At 34.2% G+C, this 25,067-nt stretch overlaps 1 protein-coding gene across 5 annotated transcripts in view; it reads right to left on the reverse strand.

Annotated features, from left to right (window-relative positions):
* Positions 1-21,536, reverse strand: part of LOC142342738 (organic cation transporter protein-like) — a 57,038-nt gene extending 35,502 nt beyond the window's left edge. The window contains exon 1 of one of the 5 annotated variants that reach the window (XM_075394263.1): positions 21,348-21,536. The gene's annotated coding sequence lies outside the window, so the exon portion shown is untranslated. The other 4 variants (XM_075394260.1, XM_075394262.1, XM_075394261.1 and 1 more) reach the window with 4 other exon arrangements.
* Between the last annotated feature and the right edge of the window lie 3,531 nt (positions 21,537-25,067).

Below are 25,067 nucleotides of genomic sequence, written 5' to 3' on the forward strand. Positions count from 1 at the left end.
ATTGGATTTTGGGTTCTAGCCAGTCAAAATACAAATGCTTCCTGGCCAATTAATTTTTGTGGAAATTTTTAAAATGTTTTTAGTTGCTTTGGAGTGATAATTTTAAACCTACCTCAATATGAAAGAGATGAGACAGCTCTGAGATGAGAGGTTAAACTACACTCCTGATGACGTCTTTTTTGGAAAAGCAGGAGCTTGAAAACTGAGTTATTTAGCGTTCTGATTTGACAGCAAAGTTCCAACTGACTGTGAATGACAATTTGTGCAGCTTTATTGCAAGTTAAACAATACTGTTTGGACTTGCCTGAGTTCTGTTTGTAAAACTTTTCTGATTTGGTTCTAACTAAACCAGGTGAGATAATACAGTTCAATGCTTAAATTAGTTGAAGTTTTATGAATAAATTAGATAAATGAATTATTTAAGGGAGAGCTAAAGGAACTCTTTCATGTTTTCCCATTACTAGGTCAAATTAAAAACCCATTCAAGCATTTGATGAACACATGAAATAAAGTGATTAATGAGTAATGTCAATTTCAATGCTTTGCTAGCAAAATTTTTGTTCCGGCAAACTTTAGGTTTCTTCGGGTTTCTTTTTTTCTTTCAGTCAAATTTGGCCAGTCGATAGGGTTGTCAGTGGTATCATTAGAAAGACAGTACAGCGTAGAATATAAAACTAGTACATTTTTTTTATTTCGTTTCTTTTCCACAGAGTTATCGAGATCTAGAGTCTTGTCAAAACTTGACTGATTTTCGATTTTTTTCTTCCCTTTTTTCCTTACTTTTGAGCAATTTTTTGCCAAATTTAGTTTTGATAAAAGTTTTCTGAAAAATGTTACCGATAGTGTTGTTGGGTTTATCTCTAAAAGAGTTTTGCTCAAATAAGCCACTGGGTTTGAATTAATAACAAATTTAGTTAGTCAATTGACTTTCGTTCAATAATAGACTTGCTGGGATGTGAACTTGAAATTTAAAAGAAATTATGGATAAGATCATTTTGTACTTTTATGGCCTGTAACCAACTTCTGTTAGACATTCTTTTGTGACTTTTTTGGTGAAGAGACAGAATTGACATTGAGATAGTATCTTGTGCAGATACAAGCGTCCGTGGTATGTGAGTTTATTTGAAAACTCAAAATAATTTGGGTGAAGGGCTTTTTCCGACTTCATTTATGTTTTTTTATTCATGCGAAGGTCTTCATTTATATTTCTTGCTAAAACCTTGAAATTGCTTTTCCTCTTTTTTAATATTTCAAATTTTTGATGAAAGGTTTTGCATAAAGCCGCGAGGGCTGCCTTTTAGAGCAGCAACAGAACACTCGGGACAAATAGTAGAACCACTCAACAATTTTTTTGTGCTTTTGATAGGATTTTGGGTTCTAGGCAGTAAAATACAAATTTTTCCTGTCCAACTAATTTTTGTGGAATTTTTTAAAATGTTTTTAGTTGCTTTGGGGTGATAATTTTAAACCTACCTCAATATGGAAGAGATGAGACAGCTCTGAGATGAGAGGTTAAACTACACTCCTGATGACGTCTTTTTTTGAAAAGCAGGAGCTTGAAAACTGAGTTCTTTAGCGTTCTGATTTGACAGCAAGGTTTTAACTGACTGTGAATGTCAATTTGAGCAGCTTTATTACAAGTTAAACAATACTGTTTGGACTTGCTTGAGTTCTATTTGTAAAACTTTTCTGATTTGGTTCTAGCTAAACCAGGTGAGATAATACAGTTTAATGCATAAATTAGTTGAAATTCGATGAATAAATTAGATGAATAAGTTAGTCAAGGGAGAGCTAAAGGAACTCTTTCATGTTCTCCCATTACTAGATCAAATTAAAAACCCACTCAAGCATTTGATGAACACATCAAATAAAGTGATTAATGGTTAATGTCAATTTCAATGCTTTGCTAGCAAAATTTTTTTTTTGGCGAACTTTAGGATTCTTCGGAATTCTTTTTTTCGTTCAGTCAAATTTGGCCAGTCGATATATTCATCGTAAAGGGTTGTCATTGGTATCACTAGAAAAACAGTACAATATAATAATACGTAGAATATAATTGAAACATTTTTTTTTGAATTTCGTTTTTCCTCGGAGTTATCGAGGTCTAGAGTTTTGTCAAAATTGGACGGATTTTCGATTTTTGTCTTCCCTTTTTCCTTACTTTTAAACAATTTTATGCCAATTTCAATTTTGAAAAAAATTTTGTCAAAATTGTTATCGATAGTATTGATGGGATTACCTCTAAAAGATAAAAGAGTGTTGTTGAACTCTTCAACGCAACTTTTTCGCTAATATGGCACTTTGTGTTAGTGCACTTTATTCAAATTTTGACAGACTAACATACCTAAAAAATGTCGACACAATCTGCGTATACTCCATAGACGACTAATGTTGAATGCGTTTCCTTGAAAAGTGTTGTTGAATTAACATTTTGCCAACTTTAGCTAATTTAACTTTAATTAAAATCCAAAATGCATTATTTATTTACTGTCAATTATTTTCAAAATTACTGTTATTGTCAGTTTTTCCATATCCTTTATGTTCGGAACCATAACGTTTTTGTAATGAAGGAAAAGCAACAACAAGGCTAGCTTCGGTCGAATCGTTGCTTTTTCGCAGTCCAAAAATAATGGGGATTGTACTCAGTGGCTGCCTTTTTAAAAAATAATTTTGGTTTTTTCGCTTTTTATATTACTTATAGAACAGATTTATTCAATTAAAGAATTAAAAATGACAGGTTCTTCTGGCCTTTCAAAGAGTTTTGCTGAAACCAACCTAGCTTTTAGCCAAAAGCTTGTGGTCATTTAAAATTTGACATTTAAAAATACTTCTTTTCAAAATGAACACTGGATTAAAGAGCTCTGCGACTTTTTTGGTCAACTTTTATCTTATGATCAGCAAGAACTAGCGGCATTGCTTTTTTAATGGAATAAGATTTAATGTTCATTGCGGCTTTATATTCTAAGTAAGAATTTTTGGCTACGATACTGCGAAGCCTCATAACAAATTTTCGGTTTTTAGGCTGTTTCAAATTGTTGAGGTTTCAAATTGTTTCAAATTGTTTCAAATTGTTGTCTTATCGCAATGACCATAGGCCAGTCATCACATAAGTGATGTTTTAAAAACAGGACAATTGAACACATCAATCAAGAAATATATTATTGTTTTAACGGCTTCCACACCGTCTTCTATCAGAATTTTACGGAATTTTGTTTTTTTTTTGTTTTTGTCGTTCTTTTTGTAGTCCTATAAAAATTTATGGATAATTACAGGTTTTATTGGCTTCTTGTGGATAAAAAACAAACTTAATTACTGATATCGGATGATGGCTAATATTTTCCATGACTTTTTGAAATCAAATATTTTGAAAAAATACAGTGGATGTTTTTACTTTGCGCTTCGCTGTATTTTTTTGTCTAATTGTAAACCTAAGCAATTATTTACAAGTCACTTGACAAACTGTTGGTGTTTATGAAGTCACAAAGAATTATATTGCAGCGTAATGCTTTACGTTTTAAAGGTTTTGAAACCGGTTATTTGCTAAATTTTAACCATATTATAACTCTTTTTCTGTATTTATCGTTCGTTTTATAGACGTAAGACAAACTATGAATGCAGACGGATCTCGAAAGTTTTCTGAAGATGTAATTGGACCCAAGGAATGATTTCAGTTTTTGTAGCTAATTTTGTTGACTCTGAAATTAAATGTTCTTTTAGAAAAACGTTACGTTTTACTTTGCCCTTCCTGGGTTTTACTCTCTCCTTGTTAACAAGTCTATGTGTGCGTCTATTACTGTTATACCATAATTCATCAGATATAATACCAATTACTTTGGTTTGACTTTGTTTTTATTTGACGCCATTTTGACGTTTTGAATCAGTTTTTTCTCAAAAAAATAAAGATGAGATTTGGACAGAAAAAATTCCGTGTTCTTTTTCTTGTCTGCTGGTCTCAATTATGGCAGATCTCATCGTCCCTTTGATGTGCAATTATTTTTCAAAATAAAAAGTGATTTCAGCTGGAGAGTTGTTTGAGCTTTTGAAAGCTTTCTATCTCTTCCTGTTTTATTAAGCCAAAAATGTGCCTGAGTGCGGCCGGAGCCTTATGTGCAAACCCATTTCACCGAGCCTCCTTGTTAATATCATGCTGAACTGTATCAAGTTCTTTTTACTAACAATAACGTAACACATGTGCTGAAAGCCGCTGAAAACAATATCTCTTAGCGCAAAAATCTGACATGAAAAAGTTGCCCTGATTTTTTGTAAGAAATATGCTGAACGTGTTAAAAATCTTATTTTTCGGCAGTGCGCAAATTAAGTAAGAATTGTGCCTAAATTTAGAAGTGTTGGATGTATGTGAGAGTTGTACTGAAATTGCGGGTTATTGATTTTTTGTAGGGAATGTGTCTAAAGATTCGCTGTCGCAGCTTTGCTATGCTAGCAAAATTTTGTTGCGAAATTTTGTAGCAAATTTTTGTTCCGACCCACTTTACATTCCTTTAAGATTCTGTTTTTTGTTCAGTCAGTTTTGGCCAAATGATATATTCATCGTAGAGGGTTTTCTGTAGAATCATTAGAAAAAGAGTACAACGTAGAATATATAATAAAAAAACCTTTTTTCTTAACTTAATTTTGTCCACTGAGTTTTCGAGGTCTAAAATAGAAAAAAGTAATTCAAATAAATATTCTCCAGTGACAGGTTTTTTTGGCTGCCTAATGAGTTTTATGGAGCCAATCTAGTTTCTGGCTAAAAATTGTGGACATATTGACTTTTTCAAAAGACATGCAAAATGAACAATGGAGTAAGGAGCTTTGCCGCTTTATTTATTTTTTGTTCATCTTGCATCCTGAGGTCAGCAACAATATTTTGCCTTTTTAATGGATTAAGGTGATAGTTTTTGCTGTTTTAATTTTTAGGAAAGGGTTTTTCGGCTTTGATATTGTGAATCTTCACGAAAAAATTTAGATTTTTAGAAATTGTCAAATCGTTGATGTTTTCTCCTGTCTCATCACCTTATTAACAGGCCAGATATCACTTTTTTGGAATTTTGAAAAATGAAAAACCGAACACATCAATCAAGGAAAAGATTATGTTTTTAACAGTTTCGACACCGTCTTCTACCAGAAAAAAATGAAAGTTTTTATTTTTGTCTTTTTTGTAGTTTTATTTGTAGTCGTATAAAATTTTCTGGATAATCCCAGATCTTTGATATTTTTTGTCTAATTGTTACCCAGTCCAATTTTTTACGAGCCACAAGCAAGTTGTGGATTTTTATGAAAGCTCAATTGAACTTTTATACTGTTTTTAGTGTATTGTTTTCCGTTTCAAAGGCATGGAACCAGTATTTCGCGATACTTTATTCAAACTTTGAAGTTTTTCTGTATTTTTCGCCCGTTTTGTAGACGTATGACAAATCGTGTATAAACACGGATCTCAAAGTTTTCTTGAAGAAGTAAACGGACGCAATGAATAGTTTCAGTTGGTTGCTAATTTTGTTGATTTTGAAATTACATGTTCTCATGAAAAATAAAAATGTTACTTTTTACTTTGCTCCTCTAGGGTTTTTATCTCTACTTGTTGAAAAATCTATGTTTGCGTCAATGACAGATATATCATAATTCATCTCGTAAAATACCAATTATTTTGGTTTGACTTTGTTTTTAATTGACGCCATTTTGTCTTTTTTAATGTTTTTTCTCAAAAACTAAACTCGAGATTTGGATATAAATAATGTTGTCTCTGTTTCAGTATGTTGTTTTTTGTCTCCTGGTCTGAATTATGGCGGATCTCATCGTCCCTTTGATGTGCAATTATTTTTCAATATAAAAAGTGATTTGAGTTGGAGAGTTTTTTGAGCTTTTGAAAGCGTTCTATCTCCTCCTGTTTTATTAAGCCTAAAATGTGGATGAGTGCGGCCAGAGCCTTATGTGCAAACCCGTTTTACCAAGCCTACTTGTTAATAGCATTCTGAACGGTATCCACTTTTTTTACTAATGCAACACATTTGATGACAGCCGTGGAAAAAGAAATATCTTTCAGCTCTAAATCTTACAGCAAAAAGATGAGCTGAGTTTTTGTAAGAAAAAAGTTAAAATTATTTAAAGAGTGTACTGAACACGCTGAAAATCTCTCTTTTTCCGAAGTATTGAAATTAGGTGAAATTGTGCCAAATTTTGGAATTGTTGATTTAATTTGAGGAATGTGTTGAAAGATTTGCAGAACTTTTGCAGGAAATGTGTTGAATTTATGTATGGAAGAAATTAGAAGAGCTGCTTTGATGCAATGAAAGCGTTGAAAGATGTGCTCAAATTGTTTATGAATTGTGCTGAGTTTTTGCATGGAATGTGTTAAAAAAAGCTGAAAACCTCTTTTTCTGATTTGCTGAAATTATGTGAGATCTGTACTCATAATATTGATATAAAGATTTTTTTGTAAGGATTTAGTTGAAAGATCTGCTGCCACAGCCACGGTTCATAACAGCCCTTAAGATTGGTTAAGGAAAAATGCTGAAAGTAATTGGATTTAAAATTGATATCTCGATTATTTTTTGAAAAACGTTAAGGAATCATATTGAAAAAGAAAACATTTTGTAATGCATATAGTTACATAACGTCTAATTTAAAGAAATTTTCCTAAAATCCAAGAGCTTTACGAACCAAGAGATCATTAAAAAATATTTTTTAGCAAGTTCAAAATCTAAAAAAGAATGTTTAAGAAATTTCAGTTAGTTGAAAAGAATCAAACAATCTCTTCCGACATTACTTTGCTCTTGAACTAAAATTAATTTAGTTCAGCAGTCAGCAATCGTTTTGCACTTGTTCTTTAAAAAAACAAATGTGAATTTACTTTGCCCTTCCTAGTTTTTTCTCACTTCTTGATTACAAGTCAATGTTTGTGTCAATGAATGTTATCCCATAATTCATCTCGTAATATACCATTTATCTTGGTTTAATTTTGTTTCTACTTTACGCCATTTTGACTTTTTTAATCAGTCTTTTTCTCAAAAAAATAAACTTGAGATTTGGACACAAAAATTTCAGAATGTTATTTTTTTGTCTCCTGGTCTCAATTATGGCAGATCTCATCGTCCCTTTGATGGGCAATTATGTTTTTAATTTTCCAAGTGACTTGAGCTCGAGAGTTTTTTGAGTTTTTGAAAGCTTTCTATCTCTTCCTGTTTTATTAAGCCAAAAACGTGTACAAAAACAAACGCAAACCCGTTTTACCAAGACTGCTTGTTAATAGCATTCTGAACGGTATCCAGTTTTTTTTACTAATGTAACACATGTGCTGAAAGCCGTTGAAAAAAAAATATTTTTCAGCGCCTAAGTCTTACAAGAAAAAGATGTGCTCAGTTTTTGTAAAAAAAAAATTAAATTTTTTAAAGAATGTATTGAGCATGCTGAAAAATCTCATTTTTTTTCGGAAGCGCTGAAATTAGGTGAGAATTCTGCCGAATTTAATCTGAAGCGTTTTAAAATTGAACTTTCAATTTCCAGAATCAGATTGAAAAGGAAACATTTTCTAATGCAAGTAGTTACATAACGTCTAATTTAAAGAAATTTTTGCAAAATCCAAGAGCTTTACGAACCAGGAGATCATTAAAAACTATTTTTTAGCAAGTTTAAAATCTGACGGAGAAAATTTAAGAATTTTAAATGAGTTCAAAAAGAATCACTCAATCCCTTCAGACCTCACTCTGCTGCTGAACTAAATTTATTATAGTTCAGCAGTCAGCGATTGCTCTGCACTTTATGCTTAGAAAAATTTGAGTGATTAGATTGTACGGAAAAACCATATTGCGAAAAAAAAATTAAGTCCAATCCCTTCCCAAACTGTCATATACAAATTCCCAATCCAGATTTGATATGAATTACACTTTTCTATTGGTTGAAATTCTGATATGGCAAAATGAATTTGTAGATATTTAGAAATGGATTGTGATTGGTTTATTAGATTGACTTACAAAAACAATTGAAGAAGTTGCATGAAAGAGTTAGAAGAGATAGACTGTTAGAATAAAGTTGCAGAAAGATGTTTTGAAACTGAGAGAATTAGAGGGAATCTGCTAAGAACCTGCATCTGAAATAGTTAGAAAAGATAGAAGTAATAGTGATAGAAGATGGTGACAGGAAAAGAGCAGAAAGTTAATATACATTAAACACTTCAAAAGTTGATTATTTGTTTCGAAAGAACGCATAGTTTTATATATTTTTTTTAAAAAAAATGTTTAAAACTGTGAGCGTGGGCGAAAAAAGCTTAGAATTCGAATTGGCGACAAAGAAGGTCTATTAAACAGTTACATAATCAATTCTACCTCAACAAACTTGCATTTAATCTATACAATTGACAATCGTAAATGCTTCTATTTTACAGAAAACACCTGCCCGGATTTTATTTCAATTTTATCGGGACTGGATTTAGCGAACATAACAATTCATTTAAACCCCCAAATGTGCTTCAAACTTGATTAATTATTTTTCCTTACTTATCAACTTTCCATAATTTATATTGGTTTCCTATTTACTCTATACATTTTTTGATATCATTATCTTACATCTTAAATTATCCTTACATTGATCCATCCCAGAACTTTTAGAAAAAATTTGTCTTTTTGAGATTTAAGTTACAATCTTGACAAAATGGCAGATGTTGCGGCAGCTGCAAATGCTATTGCAACAGCCATTCGAGGAATTGCTCCACCTCCACCAGCAGCAGCGCCACAAAGCATCAGCTTGACCCCATTTACGGGAGCTGTTACAGAAGACTTTAGAGTATTCCCTGAGCAACTGGAATCTTCCATCGCCCTCGCACAAGTACCAAACGCCCAACAGGTTGGATTTTTAAAACTTCGTTTGCAAGGCGGTGCTCTAAACTATTTTCTGGAATTACCAGCGGCCAGCAAAAACACACTTAATAATGCGTTATTATCACTAGTAAACCTATATTTGAGCGCAAATAGAGTGGAGCTTTACAAGTGGAGCATTAAAGTTTCAAGAACGAAAGTTTAATCAATCAAAAGAGACGCCAGAAGACTTTCTGACAGACATCACAAGACTTGCTAATATAGCATTTACAGACTCTGGAGGAAACGACTATTCAGCAGAACGAACAAGGCGAATAAGGGATGCATTCATTTCAGGAATGCCTACGCATATAAGATTGAAGCTTCTGATGCAACCGGAAACAACAAATGTGAATGACCTATGTGCATCAGTCTCAAAAAGACTAACATTAAAAAGCATCTTGCCTGATGAAGACGCTCAAGCGACAGGATTCAATTCTACTACTGACAACAGCTCAAGTAGCCTTGCAACAGCATTGAACAACATCGCGGCTGCTAATGAAAATTTAGCGTCTAGTCAAAGAGAACTCGGAAGGCAAATGAATAAAATGCAAATATCGGTCGACCGGTCAAACAACAGAGGGTTTCATAGAGGTAACTTTCGAGGCCGACGACAAATACAGTTCAATTCAAACCGCGGGAATAACAGACCCTCGAACCACCAAGGTTACCAACGACAACAATTCGGTCATACTGGCAGTGGTTTCTATAACCAACTTGGCCGTGATCACAGATATAGGCCGATTATTTGTAGAAACTGTGGTCAACCAGGCCACATACAGAGTCAGTGTTGGTTCAAACCAGTACCACAGCGAGGAACGCATGTGCCATTCGCTACAATCCCAAAAAACAAATTACGCAGCAGCAGCCTTTTCTTACAGCACTAGCTAACAGTAGTTATAATTCAGTGCCGATAGCGGGTACAAATCTTTTCTATTTACCATTACACTTTCACGGATATTGCTTTAAAATATTATTGACACTGGAGCATTCTCAAGTGCACTTTCAAAAAGTATACTACAAAAAATTACGCAAAACAAACCAGCGTGTGTTATTAAATCACCGAACAATTTTCCTGAAAGAGTCAGAGTACTAGGAAAAGTACTTATGGAACTAAATTTTGGTTTGAATACATATAGCGAAGAGTTTCTCGTTCTTGATCAAATGAGTACTGCAATTCTTGATAACCATTCTTTATCAAAAATCAAATTGTTATTGATCCGTCAAAGAAACTATTATATTTTCCAGATGTTACCTTGAGTCTCAACTCCATAGGTAACCAAGAAAACTCAAGACAGCAAGTACTTATTACAGTAAGTAAAACAACACTGAAGCCAAATTATCAAGATATTGTCGAAGTATCGATTCTCAAACCAGATATCGCATTTAACAATGCCATTGGAATAATTGAGCCGTCTTCTTTATTCGAGAAAAAATCCAGCCTATGTGTCACTTCTTCCATAAACAAACTTGATCCACAACGAAAAACGATAATTGGAACTTTCAACTTGAATCCTTTCACTGTTACCATTTCACCACGAACTCGAATAGCAAAGTTCATTTTCTTGACGCCAAATCAAGTAAACTATATACATCCTATTGAACCATCAATTATATTGTCAATTACAAAATTTTATCGTCAATTACAAATCAAAAAACAAAATTTTCAACGAAAATAACAGAACAAGTTCTACAACATGGATACCTACAGATAACTTTTGGTTCCCAACACTTGAGAACTGTCAAGAAAAATCAAAACTTACAGGGGTTTGGAAAATAATTCACGACACTATTGTGAAATTACGACAGGATGAAAAACTGGACCCGACAGTAGATAAAGAAAATAGAACTAAGTTTCTTTCCAAATTTGATTGGACTGACTCAATATTTTCGCATGAACAAAAGATACATATGGAAAATTTATTGGTCAAATACTAAAAAATATTCGCTCGACATAGATTGGACCTTGGGGAAAAACACGGACTGTCCAGTTAAACTGACACCGGAGCACAATAGACCAATCTACTCACCAAACCCAGCAACACCAATACACCTCAGAGCCGAACTGATTGTAGAAATAGCATTTATGCAGTACTACGATACTATTACTACTCTACCTTTCTCACGTTACTCGTCTCCAGTATTTGCTCACAGAAAATCTTCAGGAAAACTCAGATTTTTAATTGACCTTAGACGTATAAACCACTTGCTACGCCATAATCATAACGGCAACAATTATCCTATACCAACAATGGCCGACGCGACAGCGCATCTAGCAGGAAAAACGATCTTCGCAAAAACGGATTGCAGCCAAGCCTATTTCTCAATGCAAATGGCGGATAATTTGAGTGTGCAACTACTGGCATTTAATTTTGGAGGTAGAACCTTTGCGTTCAGGAGACTAGCACAAGGACTCAGCCGATCACCAACAGCATTCAGTTCTTGTGTGAGTAAGCATTTACAGTCTTGTGTTGCTAGTGATAAGTCTTTTGTTTATTTCGATGACCTGGAAGTGGTGCAAAAGATGGAAACACGTTGATCGATAATTTAGAACAAATTTTCTGCTGCATTCAAAATTTAGGTTTTAAACTCTCAATCGAAAAATGCCAATTTGGCATTGCAAAAATACGATTTCTTGGACATGAAATATCAGCCTCTGGCATTAGTCCTAATAAACCGAAAGTTGAAAAATTCCTTGCAAATGTTAGAATGCCAAAAACCATAAAAAAAGTTCGTCGATTGATTGGATTCATGCAATATTTTCAAAAATTTATACCAAATCTTGCACTTAAACTGCATCCTTTCTTCAAATCACTACGAAAAGAAAGTGAATTTGACATTGCGAACAACCATCATGAATCTCTGGCTACTCTCAAAAATGACTTAATTAAAGCTTGTTCAATGTCGTTGAAATTAGCTCAACCAGGTTGCCAGTTCATAATCGTTTCTGATGCCAGCTTTTACGCAGCAGGTTTTATCTTATTAATCGAAGAGAATTTAGAATCTGAAGAATTAAACAAGGATAAAACTTACGCAGCTGTTTCTTTTGGCTCGCATTTGTTTTCGCCAGCGCAACTTAAACACTCAAATTATGCCAAAGAATTCCTCGGAATATATTTAACCTTTGAGTCTTTTGAGCACTACATATGGGGAGTGTCAACAAAACCAGTAATAGACCTAACAGATAACAAAAGTGTCACACAATTCTTTCAGACGAAGAAATTACCGGGAAGCTTATGGAACGCCGTTGACTATGTATTATCTTTTAACTTTGTATTAGGACATATTTCTGGAAAAGCTAACGCAGCCGCAGACTATCTATCACGCAATCATGTTAATCCTAACACCAAATTAAAGCTGAAGCTAAGCGATCGAATTCCCATAAGAGACATTGAAGTTGAAGTACTAGCGCAAACACCAGATAATAGTCTTACAATATTAACAACAGCAGTTCACGTTCCTCTTATAACTATTGACAGTGAGGAAACTTGTAGTACAATTGAGTTGAATTCCTTCATTGAGCCGAAAGATCAGAGTATCAACAAATTATCGGAAGAAAACCCCCTAGATAAATTTGAATTGAGTGAGTGCTTAAAAGCAATTGATATGTTCAATGAACAGTCGAAGGACCAAGATATTCAAAAAGCGTTGAATCGTTTAATTCTTGATGGAAACATACTTTGCCGAAAATTTTATGACCATTCAGGAAGAAATTTTATCAAACAGATTGTCATTCCAAAACAACTGCGAACAGAACTTATATACCGGATTCAAAACTCTAAGCTTAAGGGACATTTAGGCATACAAAAGACCATTCACGAGTTCTGAAGGAAATTCTATTTCCCGGGCTACACAGAATTTTTGATTACCTATATAAACAATTGCCTCACATGTTTACAAGCTAAATCGCCAAAACACGAAACACTAACTATGCCGTTATCCCCCGTTAGTTCTAATACAAGCCTACCCGCAGACATGTTACAAATTGACATAGTTGGCCAATTACCAAAGTCTGGAGGCTACTCGTATATACTAACAGGAATGGACGTGTTTTCTAAATATATGTTTGCACAGCCCTTAACTTCAATCTCAGCTGAAACAGTCTGTAAATTCCTTATGCAATGGTTTATGCGACATTCCTATATACCATTAGTCATACTTACAGATCAAGGCACACAATTTACTTCGCGAATGTTAGAAGAGCTCTCAAAGCTTTTAGAAATTAAAAATGATACTGTAAAACAAGCTCAAACAATCGGAGCTTTAGAAAGGTCCCACGGCCCACTGAAACGCTATTTACGAATTTATGAAAACCAACTGCCAAGGGATTGGCATAAATATGTAGATTTCGCAGTGTTTCAACACAACACTAGTTACCATTCTACAATAGCTTGCCCTCCAACTCTTATCTTCCACGGTAGAATACCGAAAAATCCATTAGATTTACGCTTCAGTAACAAAAATATATACCACCAGCAATGCCAATATGACTATAATTCCGATATCCAAAGCAAAATGGCGACATCATTCGGTCAAACCAAAGAAAACTTAGTTAATTCTTTCAACAAACATCGGGAATATTATGACAGAAAAGCCTAAGCTGCACCATTAAAATTACATGACTATTGCATGTTGCTCAGCCCAAAACTCTCTACAGAACACGAAAAGATTAGTAACTTAGAAAGCAAATGCACGGGATTATTTAGAAATGAAAAAGTTCTTACTCGAAGTAACTATTTAATAAGAAAACTAAATACAAATAACACGCAAATCGTTCATAGAGTTAGACTCAAACCCATTAAACCACAATATAAAATTCAAGATCTGCGGTATATTGATGAAAAATTGTTTACAGCAGACCCTATGATACCTGAGGCACTGCGTGAACCAAACATCTTTGACCACACACTTGAGGAATTAACTTTTTCTTATGACAAAAATCGACAAGTGAAAGTCCATTCAACAATAAAAGCAGAAACTAAGTCAAACCGTGAAGCGGAAAATGTAAGGAATAGGACTGCAGAAGATTCGCCAAAAACACCTAATACAGAAAGTACAGCTGATACTTCACCATTTTATACACCCGACTCGGAAAAACAATCCAGCACATCACGTACTCCGCAGTCCAGTCCTTAATCTGTGCAAAATGAACACAATATTACAGAAATTCCAACAACATCTAATATACCAGTTTCAAACCTAGCTAAACTTTTGAAGGAAAAGCGACATGAACGTGAGTTGGCAAAGCAACAAACAGCAAACACAGCACCTACAGTTCAAACACGCATACCACAACCACAAAAACCAACAACATCAAGTTCCCTTCAAGTAGCACAAACAGTCTCGCGATACGGTCGCGTACGTAAGCAAACGCAGCATTTCCAATTTTCATAATTGTTTGCTTTTCCTTAATCTTAATTAAAAAATTAAGTGTCATTCATTATTTCTTTAACATTCATTCTCCGCTTATAAATTACTCCATTTACGAGTCAAAAGCCAGTTCAAACAGTGCCATCATGCTTGAATGAGCAAATCATTCCAAATTTGCCTTAGAGTAGTTTGGATTAAACAGATTCCAGACCAAACCACAACCCAAGTTCATGAATGTTTAGGCATGAACGACAAGTTCCCTAATGTTGATACATTAATTAATCAAAATCTGCTAATTATTCAAAATCAAAGTCAAAAATCAAAAAAGTACATCCTGAGCGCTTCTTGGCTGAATCTGGCCTTTCCACCGATATAACTTTTGATTATGTACCTTTACACACAGACAAGGGGATTTAGAATTACTTACTGTAACAACTACTCACAAGCTGAACTTCCCGTCCAACACTGTTGATTCATGCCATTTTGGAAAGGCCATATGCATGCTTCGTTTGTTAGCAAGCGCAGTACAGTACTTAGTACAACTCAGTTGAGCAATTTCTGGCAATCCAACGCATTGCGTTGACTCACAATTACGCCAAATGAATTTCTTTATGTGCTTCTTCCATGAATCTAAATATAAAATCCTATTTTAGAAAGAAATTAGTCACCTAAACACAAAGTTATGAACCTTCTCTCTTTGAACAGTCCTCCAGTTACTTGCGCTTGTTGTTCGGAAACCTGAAGCTAAGTTTCATACGTTTATTGACTCCAGATATACCAGCTTTGTGACCACACTTTCTTGTACTATTTTCTGAATACTGTTGCCCAGACTGCTTAAACGCGTACAAATGTTCCGATAAACCACTGTAACCAGCGTTACGAGTTTTATCCACTTCCTTACTAAACTGGAGAGCGCCTTCTAACCCAGCATAATTCAACAAACTTTTATAACCACCGTGTTTGATACCAGAACCATAATAATAAAGTGTGCGATTAACTCTTTCAGAATCGCGTAAATTACAAGCTTCCCATCCCCATACAAAAGATACGCCTAAAGTTGACGTTAAAACAGCGTGGGAAGCCAAACTGGGCTGACAAAGGATTAAATCTGGTTGTGGAATGTAAAAGTTGATATTAGATTTAACAGCAGAACTCTCGGGACCAGTTCCAACAAACGATATAAAATCATCAATATTTCGAATTAATTTTTTCAAATTTTACGGAATGTGTTCCAGGAGCGCAGATAAAATAAAGTTTTTCGCCAAAAAGTGTTACTGAAATTGAGTCATCGCCACCGGTTTCAATATGACCATCTGTAATCCAACTATTAAACTGGATAATTCCATCAATTTTTGTCTCTTTAAGAGAATTTGGAATTACTAAACCATTTACTGACAAACTGTAACACAAGGAAAATTTATTAATATCAGAATCGGGACAATATATTTTCTCGTAAATTCGAGATTCTCGACCATTTGAAATAATATTTGAAGGAACGTGAAAATAATTATCAATTTGTTCAGTAAACTCGATTTCATTATTAATTTCACTTAAAGTATTTACAAAATTATTATCAAACTGAAAAAGCCGGTGATTTGCTAACGCAATTGGTTTGTTAACCCAATCGTTAATTATGTAATGGGAATATCCACTAGACGCAATTTCATTTGTAGCTTCAATCCACGAAGAAGAACATTTTACATCAACAATTGGGACATTCTCCCAACCGAGCTGTTTCAATGCTTCTGGATTTCGAAATTTATTATTGAAAGCTGTTATTCTTTCATGAACGCTTGCTAAATTTGATTTAGCCCTTGTTTGTGCCATTATTTGAAAATAAATATTGCTATGTTAAGTTTTGTAAAATCAGAAAACACTGTTACTCGAGAACTTAAACAAAAAAGGAAGAGTTTTACCAACATCTATCAACAATTTCCCATTATTACAAACGCTATTAGGCTATTACAAATGCCATTATAAATTCCATTAAACGTGGCCAGCAACAAACACCAGAGTGACCGAACGACAGCAGAAAGAACCAAACTATTATCATAGTCAATTGTCTCCGACTCAGGGCAAAGATATTCCACAGAAGTCGCTTCAAATACGATTACTCCATCTTCCAAGTACATCATTTGATCGGAACAAAAAACTATTTTAGTCAGTTGAAACTTGCTTTGGAATACAACAGTAACTCAAAGTGATGAATAAACACACCTTAATGATAATCTTTCTCGAAATCAAAGCATTCTTACCGTGTTAATCCACAATTGGATTTTGAAAATATATTACCAGTGTGCAGATTTACATAGAGCACAATTCAAGCGCACAACATTACAGCTCCTGAATAATCAAAATTACTTGCATTATTTTATCAGTAAGTAAAACTCAACAATGTGACTTACAAAAAAAAATGCGCCTCTATTAGAAAAATTTTAGTTCAAGTTTTGCAAAATACTTGCAAATTCATTTCAATGTTGAGATATTACCAGTTCATAAAGTTAGAGATCCTCAAGATAAAAAGGGGTGGCTTGAGATCTTGTGACGTCTACATGTAGCGATGTCTTAGACTAAGTTATACAGTCGATTAAATAACGACAAAACATTCCTAAGGAAAGTAAATTTGGCTTGACAATAAAGACTGCTCGAACAAAATCTTAAGAGGTTTTGTCTTTCAAAAACACCTCTTTTGCCGCGGGATTATTATTGCACCGAGCAGCAGTCATAAAAAGTTTCTTAACATTGCCTCAAAATGTTCACAGCCATGAAAAACTTCGACATTTTCGCCTATTTATTAGTTAAGTATGTATACTTCTGCAGGCATAAAGTGTTTTTAGACTGGCCACCTGAAAATAATAGTAAGCCCTGCAGCTTTCAATCTTTCGAAAAGAAACCTCCAAAATGATTTCTTGGAAATACCTAATATTTCTCACACTTATAATGCACATCTGCTAAAATGACAACAAAATCGAATCACAGAAAGGAATTGATTTCATATATCAACAAAAGCTACTACTAGCAGAAAAATTCGTGAACATCCAATTTCTCGTTCCCTTCCCAAGATTGAATGTCTCGTTGGAAAATCAATTCTCGGCAGAAATCTTTCGTTACTTTTGAAAAATTCTTGGAATGACTATTCATTTCGTTGTCAACTTGATCACATGATAACAAATGAAACCAGTTTAAACTTTGATTATCTTCTTCATCACTCAGAAAACGAATTCAAATCAGTTCAACTCGAAATATTAAACATGAAAAGCGAGATTCGGAGAATATTGGGAACAGAAGAGCAAACAACTAAGCAAACTGATAGCGAACGAACAAAAAGAGGAGCCGGCTTAATTGCTTTAGGAGCACTTACAGCGGTTACTGCAGGAGCAGGAATAGCGTGCTCTCTTGGCAGCATTTTTGGAGCCTGCGGAGGGTCCAGTCGAGATCGTGAAGACATCGACTTCGCTTTTTCTCAGATTGAATTAAACAACCACCGGTGGGCGGAAGTTAAAGGTAAAGTCAACGCAAAAATGCATCTCATCGCTGATCAACTTGAAGATGTAGATTCAGTGCAAAAGCGAATTATTCAGACGCAGAAAAATCACTCAATGGTGTTGATGAAGGCAGTGGACATTATCCAAAATAATTCAAGATCGTTGATGGCATGCTCTCAACTATTCTATGCAAGGGACCAAATGCTTCAAGTACAGGCGAGTCTTCTGGGATCGTTTTCAGCTTTGCTAAACGAACTTAAAATGTACCGTGTTGCAATCTACAGTTATAAGCTAACAATCTTGAACTCAGTGATGATTATGGTAAACAAATTGATTCCCATGGCACTCCTGCCAAGATCAGACTTAGAAGAAATTCTTCGAGATGTAAACCATTGGCAATCAGACACGAACAAACGTCTTTCATTGGCTATACCAATAACACAAATTTTAACCTACTACGAAACAAAAATACTGAGAAATGTCGCCATAGTTGACGATGGGATGTACTTCACATTAGCCATTCCATTTGTCACTGCAGCGACTAACTTAAATTTGTATAAAGCAGTACCTATACCGATGCGTAATGACGGAACAGACGGTCATGCATCACAATATTTTATTGAATCCGATTTTATAGCAGTTTCTTCTACTCAAAAAATAGCGTTACTTTCACAAGATGAAATCAATCGATGTGTCGGATCGAGCAGCTTTTCCGTGTGTATAAACGGTTTCTCTCTAGAAACAGCTCAGGATACATGTCTCGGATCACTATTGATCAACAATCACCTAACTGCTCTACAAAAGTGCTAAATCAAAACCGCAAAGCTGCCACTGAAAGAAAAGGCGAGAAATTTGGGAAATGGAAAGTGGTTGATAACATCAGCATCATCGAATTTCAAAATGTACATAAGCCAAATAATAAACCATGATCCTTTGAAAAGAACACCTTTACCAGGATGCCAAGTCTGCATCATTGAACTTCAATGCGGAACAAAACTTGAAACCACATTTTTAGAAATCAGAGCAGATATGTTTTCATGCCAAAACACAACGCTTCAAAAACTGGACATTAAACTAACTGACCCTTTGAAACATCTTCTATCAAAAGTTCCGGCAATTGACAACCTGCCACATTTTGCAACCATTGCTCAAGCAAGACAACAGTTCATTGAGGAAATACAAATCCAAATGTCAGAAATTCCTGACCACCAAAGACCATCGTTGAACAAATTAGATGAAATCGCCCAACCAATTTTAATGAATACGCAGATTATTTGACCTAGCTTAAAGAATCGTTTCACGCAAAGTGAGACTTGGAAAAAGTCTGTCATAATTGGCACAATCTCTTTTATAATCTCAATGTTATTACACGCTCTCATAAATTACGTTTGTCAAAAGTATAGTCGACGATATTCAAAAATGCGTGGTTGTTTGTTGTGGGCTCAATCGGAATTCACCCACGACAAATACTAGTGGTAACAGAAGATGAAAGGCAGACACTTATGCTACAACCTGGAAACCGACTGACAGCAGAGAACGTTGTCATCACGAGCAAACAATTCTCAAAGCTTCTTGGACCTACAGTTCCACAATGAGAGGAACTCCAAGTAAGGCAACCATCTTACGACGTCGACCTATTTTGCCAGCACTTGGCCAATAATCTCAAATCAGCTTAAAAAAAACAAAAACACTTTAATATAATTTATATAGCTTGCACGAAGTAAAGGTTGCTGCAAGGCGCTTTCTAATTTTAACCTAAAGTTCGCGTGAAAATTTTATAGAGGCGCAGTGATCTTTTTGAGAGGCACATTGTTCTTTTAAAAAGACATATTGCTATATTGTTCTTTTAAAAGAGTCACATTGTTCTTTTTATAGAGGCGCAGTGTCATATACAAATTCCCAATCCAGATTTGATATGAATTACACTTTTCTGTTGGTTGAAATTCTGATATGGTAAAATGAATTTGTAGATATTTAGAAATGGATTGTGATTGGTTTATTAGATTGACTTACAAAAACAATTGAAGAAGTTGCATGAAAGAGTTAGAAGAGATAGAGTGTTAGAATAAAGTTGCAGAAAGATGTTTTGAAATTGAGAGAATTAGATGGAATCTGCTCAGAACCTGCATCTGAAATAGTTAGAAAAGATAGAAGTAATAGTGATAGAAGACAAACAAAGATTATAACACTGCTGGTCAATAATTCAGGTATATATCACAATCATGTATAACCAAGCTAACGCGTTTTTTGTATGAATATCCGTTGATGTTAAACATTTAGATTACGAAAAACGTATCTGTACTAATGTTTTTGTTCTGTTGGGCTAGCAAAATAAACGGTCAGAAAACTTTTCACATAGATAAAATCTATCTCTAATTTCACAGTTAGAAATATTTCAACCTAAGAAACCCTATGATTGTATTATAAACACCCTAATTCCTCATTACGCCAAAAACGCAAAAGTTGGCATTTATCGGCCATTTTGACCAAATCGTGAACAAACGTGACAATACTTCGTCACATCTGTCCACGATTTATGTCACCTCCTCCCATGGTCTTTCTGCATTCATTTAACTTACAGCTAGAATTCTCAAATTTATTAATATTGATCAAAGATTAAAATGAGAAAAAAGTTTTGTCAATTACCAATTCTTGAGAACTTTCTAACCATGAATTTGCCTTTTTATGATCAATTATTAAAATGATTTCGTTTACAGCGTAAGGCTAATGAATCGCGGCGTAAGGCTAATCAACATATTTTTGAACAAAATATAAAAAATTCTAGCACTTTTTGAGCCTGCTTAATTTTGAAGTTACTTCCATATAGCGTTTTTTAAACTATTGTCACAATACATCGAAAGTATATATAATAATATAGCACATGCGTGTGCAGGAAGCGTAAACGGTCGAAAAATTAGAAAATTTTGAAAATTTGACATCTTAATATTTCTTCAGAACTGAAAAAATTGAATGTCTATTTGGAAACGGATTCAGTTTTGCAAGAGATTTTCAAAGGTAAACCTTTTGTATATCTTCGCAGGAGAAATTGATTGCCCAAAATTGACTTCACAAAAAGCAAAGCACGGATAGCTGAAAATTCGTAGCCCCCAAAGAACAATAAATCGAATGCTAACTTTGAATTGAACGTAAACAGTATCAGATCTTGGAACATTTGATTAATTTTTAATGCGATTTAATTTGCCAATGTGCGTATAGTTTTTCCAAGTTGCACTCACCAAGTTAGTACGGCAAAATATTGTTGACAGCTCAAATTCTTATCTACAGTAAATAAGTAATTAGCAACTTTGACATGAAATACAACTGAATGAATGTTCAAGCCAAACGCAGGCTTAACTTCAAAATCGACTAAATCGAACAAACTCTCTTGACAAAATCACAACTGTAACTAACACTCAATGAAGTAGTAGAGAAAATATAGAGAAAGAGATGTTAGTACAAAAGATTATCAGTTGTAATCAATTATTAGAGCTCCACCGTCGTTAGTTAGACGCCAAGAAATGATGAGAAGTTAGTTATAACAAGCAGGTAGTGAAGATCAAAGGAATGTAGTAGATTTATTTATTCCAAGCAGGGAGCAGAAGATAAAGATCGTGTTCGAAAGGTTGAGTAAATAATAAAAATTTACCTAACAGTAGATAGTTTTGAGGTCACATTTAAAAAGGCGTTTTCAGACAATAATATTGGCGTTTCATTCTATATAATTTTGCAACTAATAAAGCTGCTGTTAAAACGTTGCAGGCATGTAAAATCTAAATTAAATGTTTAATTTAATGGTCCAAAGATAATGTTTGACTTGGAACTTCAAATTCTATTCTAGATTTTCGACAATAGTCTCTCGCAGCTCCAACAACTCTTAGAACGTAGAGCAATATATAGATGCTCATTGATTGCGCATTGCAGGGAAGGGCTTGTAGCACGGGGGTGGGGGTGCGGGGGTTTGTTTGTTGTTTGATTTATGTTGTTTAATCACCTCTTCTGTGGTTTGCTTGCTTAGGGCAGATAAGACCCCCTGATGCAGTTCATAATCGTAAGTCAAAGCAAATATGAGTATTTACAGAAAATCAGGTTCTAGTTCCATACATGACCGATTGTTCGCACGAATCAGTGATTTCGCATTGATGTTCACTTGAACACTTGAATTAGAGCATGCACCAAAACTTCGAAATTCTGGCTTGACATCTCGAACTGCTCGAGCACGGTTCTCGATTAACGCCAGAAGTTCTCAGTGATTTGAAGCATAGTCTTGTTACCTATACTTTTTGGACTCGGAATTGGTCCATATTTCTCTTATACCGCTCACGAGCCTATTCAACATGTATATATGGCAAAGCAGTTAGATAGCATATCTTGGCCTTTAGGAAACAATTTCTTTAAGTTCCTTCGTCGCACCAATCATGGGAGCTAGCTAACAATTCCAGATTATTCATACGTCCGTTGATTCGGAAGTTAAATTGATTGTATAAAAAAAACAAGGAAGCTTGGTAATGTGCGTTTGCACCTAATTTTCTGCACCGTATACACAATATTGGCTTAATTGTATACCAAATGAGGAAGAGATAGAAAATGTTCAAAAAATCTCAATTACTCAAAAATAATTGGTCTACAAATGAAAACATTATTTCCAACTCAAATCACTTAGAACAGTAAATAAGCCGTATTAGAGGGCCTGCCATTAGGTCAACCAGACAAGACAAACAAAAAAAATGTCATCAACAAACTTTTACATCCAAAACTGAACGTCTGTTTTGTTGAAAAAAAAAGCACATTAACCAAGTCAAAACAGAGTCCACAAAACCTAAACCAAACTAACTAGTTTGTACTCCACTTGAAAAATACATGAGGCCATTCCGTGATGAGACTCATTAACAAGTAGACAGAAATAATCGAAAACCACAAGGTTAAATTATACATTTGTTTTTTTTTAAACAAATATTTTTAAAAAATGACAACCACTAAAAATCAGTTGAACTTTTTAATTGAGATATGTTGTTGCACACCTCAATATGAAGACATTGACACCTGTGATTTTTTGGAATATTCAGACGAAAAATAGAGAAATTCCAAGAAAACTATGTCAAATCAGTTAAAACCATAATCCCCTCCGTAAAAAACTAAGACAATATCAATTGTTTGTTCTTTCAACACCAATATTGAGATATAGGAACTCTAAAAAATGAGACCAAGTAACAAGTTTTTGAAAAAGATACATTTTCATATTTTGAAAACAACTAAAATTAAAGACACAAAAGCATTAGCTGTCAACTAAAATTGATTCCTTTATTTCTCGAAAGTCATGTCTGTCTGTATTCAGAATCATTCATACGTCTACAAAAGGAACGACAAAGGACGACACTCAAATGTTAAACTGATTTTCTTTTGCAAAAAACTGGTATCGAAGCTTATGGAAAAAAAGCAATTAATCAAAAACCTTAAATATGTTCAATTGTGTCTTTCTTCAACACCAAAAACTTGATATATGACCTGTAGAAAAGAGAGTAGGTAAATAGTTGACCAAACACAACAGAAAAGTGCAAATTTAAACTTTAGGTCTGCATATTTTTTGAACATTTAATTCCAGAGCCATGAGAAACTTAGTTACCAACTGAAATCAGAAAACACGTTTCTTTGATTAATCACTAAAGTCCACTAAAATCTGAAATTATCCAGAAATTATGATACGACTACAAAAACAACAACAAATGAGGACAGAATTAAAAAAAAGCGGTGTCGGGGCTGTTAAGCAACGCAGAAAAACAATCGATAATTTCAGTTGTGAAGTTGTGACTTTCCTGGACAGCCTCAGTTTGACATGCTACATTTATTTAATGAGATTAGGTAGCTCGTTGAAAAAAGTACAGAGAACAGCAAATACAAAACTTAAGTCTGTATAATAATTTATAAAAATCTGATTTCAAAGTCTTGAAAAAATTTTAACTTCTAGTTATAATCAGTAATCAGTAAATAGGTTCTTATGCCCATCAATAGGAAACCGCTAAGAACTCCAAAAATGACAAACCTATCTTAAGACTACAAAAAAGCAAATATAACGACAAATGGCGAAAACAAATCTATTTTGTTCTGCTAGAAGACACTGTCGAAGCAGTTAAAACTGAAATTTTTTCACTGACAACTTGATGTGTTCAATTGTGCCCACTTTTTAAGCCCAATAAAAATAAATCTCGTCTTTCAAATTTGTGACAAAACCGGAGCAAAAATCCGCAAAGAGAAGAGATTTTTTAACATATTTTCAGGGATGGGGTGTTTACTTTTCACATTTTTAAGTAAAAAGATGGGTGTAGCTTGGTAAGGTTGAAAATTAGTAAAGTATAATAATTTGAAATGTGGAGCAGAGCCAATTAAGAAGAGAAGCATCTAATTTCAACATATTGGTTTGATTTTGCGAAAAAAACTAAAAAATTAAGGGTGTGAAAAAACAAGACATCCAAATTAAGAGAGCCGGAGACCAATATGACCGTTTTTTGTATGTTAGGCCAATGATTAGCAGAAAACAACAAAGCATAAAAATTTAGAATTACTTAATGTAACTCACATTATCACAGTTTACTGCAAAATGGCTTTCCAGTCACATTCCTTCAAGTATCTCTATTCCCAACTGTCGCGGACTAACATTTAATTTCTCATTCAAAAGGCATATTTAATAAAAGGCCTTCGAATTGCATAGTAAAAAAAGTTGGGGCTCACGTTATTGGACATGGAGCTATAGGGAGAACAACAATCCCTGATTAACTGAATTTTTTGTTCCTTTTTTGAAAATCTATGCTGAAAGTTATTACATCGGAAGGGATTCTATAAAAAAAACAACAACAGAATGTGAACATCAACCAGTGTTCTCAAAAATAATTGGAAAAAGTAGCTCGAAAAATGTTTTATTTCCGGATCCAGGCAGTAGCGGTGAAAACTGGGGTACGACCAGCCCTGTGTCTTGGACAATTCCTAAGATGCTGAAGTATACGATAGGAATGGTCCAAACCTTAGGCCTAATCGCTACCCCTGTTTTATCCAACACTATCTTATTGGATATATTCACTACTACTTATAAACATTACCCAAATTCCAATCTCATATTTTTTTAATACTATCATTTCTTTCATTTAGTGCAATCCACTATTACAGAGTTAAGCTAGTAATTAACCCTTATCGGGGTTAAGCTGGTAATTAAACCTTAGAGAGATTGCTCGGGTTCTATCGCAATCGTCTTCAGTCGACGTATCCCAGATACTGGTGTATCTAGTGAGACCAAGTAAAAAGCTTGTGAAACCAAGTCACTAAAACAAATTGAACAAAAAATACCAGCTTAAATGTTGTAAAATTAGTTATTGTTTAT

Source organism: Convolutriloba macropyga, chromosome 7 (assembly GCF_964194025.1).
Source record: "Convolutriloba macropyga chromosome 7, txConMacr16.3, whole genome shotgun sequence".
Classification (NCBI taxonomy): Eukaryota; Metazoa; Xenacoelomorpha; order Acoela; family Convolutidae; genus Convolutriloba; species Convolutriloba macropyga.